This window comes from Leucoraja erinacea, chromosome 38, assembly GCF_028641065.1.
Source record: "Leucoraja erinacea ecotype New England chromosome 38, Leri_hhj_1, whole genome shotgun sequence".
Classification (NCBI taxonomy): Eukaryota; Metazoa; Chordata; class Chondrichthyes; order Rajiformes; family Rajidae; genus Leucoraja; species Leucoraja erinaceus.
In genome coordinates, this window is record NC_073414.1 from 10,509,686 (window position 1) to 10,517,338 (window position 7,653).

Below are 7,653 nucleotides of genomic sequence, written 5' to 3' on the forward strand. Positions count from 1 at the left end.
CACCCACTGGATTGCCCTCTACAGTTCCCATAGGATTACACTACCAATTCCTCGTCAGTATAGTGGTTAGTATCCTTTTAACTCTTTTAGTTTTCAGCGATGGGAAATATCCTCGGCACCTGATGAGTGGATGGGGCCTCTGAGTAAGATGGCCAAAAATCAAAGCTGTATGTTGTAGCGTTTTTTCTAAAATCAATATAAAGTGCACAGGAAGTGGTCAAGATTAGACTTTTAATTATATAGAAGGCAAGGCAGCTCTAATTAGGCAAGGCAGCTCTAATTAGGCAAGGCAGCTCTAATTAGGCAAGGCAGATCGCTTTACCACTTTCTAAACCAAAGGCAAGGCAGCTCACTTTAGCACTTTCAAAACCAAAGGCAAGGCAGCTCACCTTAGCACTTTCAAACCAAAATACACTTTGGCATTTTCAAACTACATTTTCAAACCACATAAGGGCACTGACAGGCAGTAAAACCACTCACAGTTTAGTAGACATGTGTTTAGTGTTATTCACAGCTCAGACTGAGAATTGCAACCTCTCACTCCCTCCCATCTTGCAGAGAACTGAGGCACCTCCACACTTCCAGGTTTTATAGTCCCTCCGGAAGGGGCGTGGCCTTCAGGAGAGAGAATTGCAACATTTTTTAAACACTAATAAATCTTTTATATTTCATCGATGGGAAAAATCCTCAGCACCTGATGAGCGGATGGGGACTCTGAGTAAGATGGCCAAAAATCACAGCCTACGTGGTAGCATTTTTTCTAAAATCAATATAAAGCGCAAACAGGAAGTGGTCAAGCTTAGACTTTTAATTATATAGAAGGCAAGGCAGCTCTAATTAGGCAAGGCAGCTCTAATTCGGCAAGGCAGCTCTAATTCGGCAAGGCAGCTCTAATTCGGCAAGGCAGCTCTAATTGGGCAAGGCAGCTCTAATTAGGCAAGGCAGCTTGCTTTAGCACTTTCGAAACCAAAGGCAAGGCAGCTTGCTTGACCAGTGGAGAATTTCCAGCACCCTGTTTGTCATCAGAGTACCATCTTTTGCAATAATCTGGTGGTTTGGGCATTGAAATAAATTACAAGAGTTACATTAGCTCAATAATGATGCAGCAGAACACGGTTCAGGTTCAGTTTAGTTTAGTTTATTGTCACATGTGCCGAGGTACAGTGAAAAACTTTTGTTGTGTGCTGTCCAGCCATCAGAAAGACAAGAAAAAGGCGGCTTGGTGCTGGAAAACCTCACTTTAAGTAAACAAAGGCATTGTACTTGCTGGAGGTAAGAAGGATGAGGGGGAGACCTCAGTGAAACTTACTGAATAGATAGAGTGGATGTGGAGAGGATGTTTCCACTGGTGGGAGAGTCTAGGACTAGAGGGCACAGCCGCAGAATTAAAGGACATTTCCTTTAGGAAGGAGATGAAGAGGAATTTCTTTCATCAGAGGATGTTGAATCTATGGAATTGTTTGCAACAGAATGCTGTGGAAGCCAAGATAATGCATGTTTTCAAAGCAGAGGTAGATAGATTCTTGGTAGACAAAAGTGCTGGAGAAACTCAGTGGGTGCAGCAGCATCTATGGAGCGAAGGAAATAGGCAACATTTCGGGTCGAAACCCTTCTTCAGACTGAAACCCTTCTTCAGCCTGAAACATTGCCTATTTCCTTCTCTCCATAGATGCTGCTGCACCCGCTGAGTTTCTCCATCACTTTTGTCTACCTTTGATTTTCCAGCATCTGCAGTTCCTGCTTAAGCACAATAGATAGATTCTTGATTAGTACGAGTGTCAGAGGTTATGGGGAGAAGGCAGGAGAATGGGGTTAGGAGGGAGAGATAGATAAGCCTTGATTGAATGGCGGAGTAAAATTGATGGGCTGAATGGCCTAATTCTGCTCCGATCATTGATGGCCTTATGACCTTTGAGTACTGGTGACGTGCTACAAAATTATTGAGCTCCAGAACACAATCTCTCTGCCATAATCTACCGTGATTGTTGTATATCGGGTCTGCCATCTAAAATTTTGTTACAACAAAGCAAGTACTTCCCCACCGGTAACCAGGAACAGATTGTACATTTGTACCCCTTAATCCGCCCTGAAAACAGTCTCATTATTGCTTCAGAATGTGTGTTTGTGTGTGGAATCAGAAGGGATCGCAGTAATTTCTGGGACATGGTAAAATAAGCCCATTTGTTACTAATGTCCGTCCACGTGAAGCTGAGCCACTGAGAGCGAGTCAGGAAAGACCCACATATGAAGACAATTACTAAATGTTAACAAGTTCTGATGTGAATATGAAATATGACAGAGTCCGTGAGACATTACTCTTTCGGTTTTCATTTGCACTAAATGGAAGAATGTAAGTATGATTTGTCCACTCCGAACCAAAGGCGCCTTCCTCTCCCCAAAGCCCACCAAAACCAGGAAAACTGCCATTAATCAAAGACAAGATGAAAGGGAGAGCGTTCCGCTGCATGCTTGCCGTTGTTTACTTTCATTCATGTTTTTGTTATTCAGAATTTACCATGTGTTACAGATTTTGCAATGTCAATTGTAACATGTTAAGTTAAATTTACCTAATTGATCTGATCTGTGCTCTGCTAATGTTTAATCTTGTAACCGCGGTGTGAAAAGGCTTATTGAAGCAAAATGCTGGAGTAACAAAACACTGGAGTAACTCAGCGGGTTGGGCAGCATCTCCGGAGAGAAGGAATGGGTGACATTTCGAGTAGAGATCCTTCTTCAGACTGCAGAGTCAGGGGAGAGGGAAACAAGAGATATAGACGGTGATGTAGAAAAGTAGAACAAATGATTATAAACAAAATATGCTGGAGTAACACAGCGGGTTGGGCAGCATCTCTGGAGAGAAGAAATGGGTAACGTTTCGGGTCCAGACCCTTCTTCAGATTCAAGAAGGGTCTCAAACCAAAACCTCCTTCCCTCCAGAGATGCTGCTTGTCCCGTTGAGTTACTCCAGCATTTTGTGTCTACAGTATTTAAACCAGCATCTGCAGTTCTTTCCTAGAAAAAAATGAATGAAGCATATGCGAAAAAGTACCGATGATAAAGGAACTCTGACAATGGTGGAGACCGAGGACAGAAAGGTCAGTGTGGGAATGGGACGGAGAATTAAAGTGTCCAGCAACCGGGAGATCAGGTTGGTTCAGGCGGGCTGAGTGAAGGTGTTCCACGAAATGATCGCCCAGTCTGCGTTTGGTCTCGCCCATGTATAAGAGTCCACATCTTGAACAACGGATACAGTAGATGAGGTTGGAGGAGGTGCAAGTGAACCTCTGCCTAACCTGCAAGGACAGAGAAGGCAGCTCCAGCTTGTTCTCAGCTATGGGCCAGTGGTGTTCCTCACCCGCTGAGTTACTCCAGCATTTTTGTTTTCCTTCACGTTTAAGACTACCTGTATAATTCTCCCAGTGTTAACTTCATACCCGAGGCTTCATGTAACCGAGAGATTATATCCACTGTTATCTTTTACCACACTGACAGCATGACCATGGGAGAGAACAAAAAGCAGATTTGGAATAATAGAAATTTGAGAATGTTGATCAAGGAATGTAAACTATCTTTATAAAAGATGCCGTGGTCACAGAATGGTAGAAGTTTAAAGAACAGGCAAAGGACATTTATCCAGCAGTTGGTAGTTAGAACAAAGAACAAAGAGACCACAGTTTTTTTTAATTAAAAAAAATATATATATTTATTAGTACAGTACATTACAGTAGTACAAGCCACATATATCTTATTACATTTACTGTACCCCTTTATTTTTTAAGTTTTAAAGAGAGATAGAAATAAAGAAAGTAAAGAAAGTGAGAGAGAGTCGTGATAGTGTGAAAAAGTGATCGAAAAGAAAAGCCCATTAAACAAAGAGTTTGGGGAAAAAGTTAAGAAATAGGCCATAGAAAAGAAAGAAAGAAAAAGAAACAAAAGCTCTAATATGAAAACCGCGAAAAAAAGGATATTCCAATTTCGTATTTTTCATCCCCCCCCCCCCCCCTTACCAGATCCTGAAAAGAACAAAGAGACCACAGCTGACAAAGTGGCAACACAAGTGGACAGAGTAGTGAAGAAGGTGTACAGTACATTTGCCTTGCATTTAGTGTAAGATTCAGGAGGTCATGATACAGCTTTAAGGGCTGTCCCACTTTCGTGACGTTTTCGGCGACTGCCAGCACCCGTCGTAGGTCGCCGAAATTTTTCAACATGTTGAAAATTCAGCGGCGACCAGAAAGACGCTGCACTACAGTGTCAGCTGCTCTACATCGGTGAGATCAAGCGCAGGCTTGGCGAGCACTTCACCCAACACCTCCGCTCGGTTCGCAATAACCAACCTGATCTCCCGGTGGCTCAGCACTTCAACTCCCCCTCCCATTCCCAATCCGACCTTTCTGTCCTGGGCCTCCTCCATGGCCAGAGTGAGGACCACCGCAAATTGGAGGAGCAGCACCTCATATTTCGCTTGGGCAGTTTGCACCCCAGCGGTATGAACATTGACTTCTCCAATATCAGGTAGTCCCTACTTTCTCCTCCCCTTCTCAGCTCTCCCTCAGCCCACTGGCTCCACCTCTTCCTTTCTTCCTCCCGCCCCCCCCTCCCCCCCACCCTCACATCAGTCTGAAGAAGGGTTTCGACCCGAAACGTCGCCTATTTCCTTCACCCCATAGATGCTGCCTCACCCGCTGAGTTTCTCCAGCATTTTTGTCTACCTTTGATTTTCCAGCATCTGCAGTTCCTTCTTAAACAGAAAGACGCTACGACTCTTTGGGTGACTGAGAGACTACTCACGACCATACAGGCGACACCCTGGCAACATGTCGCGGGGTGAAGCCTGTATGGTCGTGAGTAGTCGCCCAAAGAGTCGTACCTTGTTATGGTCGCCGCTGGGTTTTCAACATGTTGAAAATTTTCGGAGACCTGCTGCAGCTATGATGGGTGCCGGCAAGTCGTTGAAAAAATCACGTAGGTGGGACAGGCCTTTTATGGGACTTTACCAAGAATGAGGAGAAGGCAGGAACGGGGTACTGATTGGGGATGATCAGCCTTGATCACATTGAATGGTGGTGCTGGCTCGAAGGGCCGAAAGGCCTACTCCTGCACCTATTGTCTATTGTCTATAATGCATTTGGTGTATTATTCTGGTCGCCCCATTACAGGAAGAATGTGGAGGGTTCAGGGGAGGTTTAACAGGATGCAGCTGCCTGGATTATTCACTGCAAGGGGAATTTGGGAAAGTCAGGATATCTTCCACTGGATCACCACTGAGGGAGTCCAGTCAGAAGTACATAAAGTTATGAGAGGCATGGATAGAGTAGACAGTCAGAATCTTTTTACCAGGGTGGAAATGTCAAAGACTAGAGGGTGCAGGTGAGAGAGGCAAAGTTTAAAGGAGATATGCAAGACAGGTTTTTTTACACATAGAGTGGTGGGTGTCTGAAATGCGCTGCCTGGGGTGGTGGAGGTGGCAGATATGATAGTGGTATTTAATAGATGGTGGAGGTGGCAGATATGATAATGGTCGGCTTGTACTCGCTAGAATTTAGAAGATTGAGGGGGGATCTTATAGAAACTTACAAAATTCTTATGGGGTTGGACAGGCTAGATGCAGGAAGATTGTTCCCGATGTTGGGGAAGTCCAGAACAAGGGGTCACAGTTTAAGGATAAGGGGGAAATCTTTTAGGACCGAGATGAGAAAAAAAAATTCATACAGAGAGTGGTGAATCTGTGGAATTCTCTGCCACAGAAGGTAGTTGAGGCCAGTTCATTGGCTATATTTAAGAAGGAGTTAGATGTGGCCCTTGTGGCTAAAGGGATCAGGGGATATCAAGAGAAGGCATGTACAGGATACTGAGTTGGATGATCAGCCATGATCATGTTGAATGGCAGTGCAGGTTCGAAGGGCCGAATGGCCTACTCCTGCACCTATTTTCTATGTTTCTATGTTAAGAGGCTTTTAGATAGGGACATGGATATGCAGGGAATGAATATGGATCATGAGTAGGCAATCAGGATGTCTACCTGTTGCCTCCCTGGTGCCAGGGTCCAGGAAGTCTCGGAGTGGGTGCACGGCATCAAGAGTGAGGGGGAGCAGACAGAGGTTGTTGTGGATCTTGGCACGAACGATACAGGTGGGAAGAGGAAGGAGGTTCTGCAACAGGAGTTTACGGAATTGGGTAAAAGACTGAAAAGCAGGACCTGCAGGGTAGTGATCTCAGGATTGCTTCCAGTACCTCGTGCCAGTGAAGATAAGAACAGGAACAGGACGATAGGGGAAGTGAATGTGTGGCTGAGGAGTTGGTGCAGGGGGCAGGGATTTAGATTTCTGGATCATTGGGATCTCTTCTGGGGCAGGGGTGACCTGTACAAAAGGGACGGGTTGCACCTTAATTGGAAGGGGGACCAACGTCCTAGCGGGCAGGTTTGCTAATGCCACACCGGAGGGTTTAAACTAGATTGACAGAGGGGTGGGATCTCGTGCAGGACAGAGGCACATGAGAGGCTTGAAGTTGGTATGGAGGGTGGTTTGGGGAAGGTTAGTTAATGCAAGGGGCCTGATGGGGAAGGCAGATGAGCTTAGGGCGTGGATAGGTACGAGCGACTGGGACGTTGCAGCCATGACTGAAACCTGGTTAAGGGACGGGCAGCTCAATGTTCCCGGGGTACAGGATCTTCAGGAGAGACAGGGGTGAGGAAAAAGAGGAGGGGGGGTCGCATTGGTGGTTAAGGACGATGTCATGGCTGTGTTCAGAGGTGACATTACGGACAGTTCGTCTGGTGAGGCTATATGGGTGGAGCTGAGGAACAAGAAAGGGATGACCACCTTGTTGGGGCTGTACTACAGACCCCCGAATCATCGACGGGAATTAGAAGAACAAATGTGCCAGGAGATTGCAGACAGCTGCAGGTCAAATAAGGTTGTTGTAGAAGGGGATTATAACTTTCCCAATCTAGACTGGGGAAATCATAGCGCGAAGGGTTTAGATGGGGTGCAATTCCTCACAAGTGTTCAGGAGAGTTTTCTTAAACAGTATGTGGAGGCCCCCACACGTGAGAGGGCAACACTGGATCTAGTATTGGGAAATTGGGAAAGGCAAGTTAATGTAGTGTGTGTGGAGGGGCCATTTGGGTCCAGTGACTACAGTTCGATTAGGTTTAAGATAGTTATGGTAGGGACGGCGAGGGTCCACGTGTTAAAATGCTCAACTGGGGTAAGGCCAACTTTGAGGGTATGAGAGAAAGTCTTGTTCAAGTTGACTGGAGCAGGTTATTAGAGGGGAAAGGAACATGGGCTAAGTGGGATGTTTTTAAGTGTGCTGACGAAAGCTCAGCATATGTACGTCCCCGTTAGAGTGAAGGGCAAAGCAGGCAAACGTAAGGAAGCTTGGCTGACGAGGGAAATTGAGACGTTGGTCAAAAACAAGAAGGATGCATGGGACAGGTATAGGCAGCTGGGATCAAGTGCATCCCTGGAGGAGTTTCGGGAACTAAGGAGTAAACTAAAAAGGGATATCAGAAGGGCAAAAAGGGGCCAGGAGATAGCTCTGGCGGGTAGCATTAAGGACAATCCCAAAAGATTTTATAAATACATAAGGGGGAAAAGGGTAACTAGAGAGAGAGTGGGACCTCTCAGGAATCAAAGCGGTCACCTC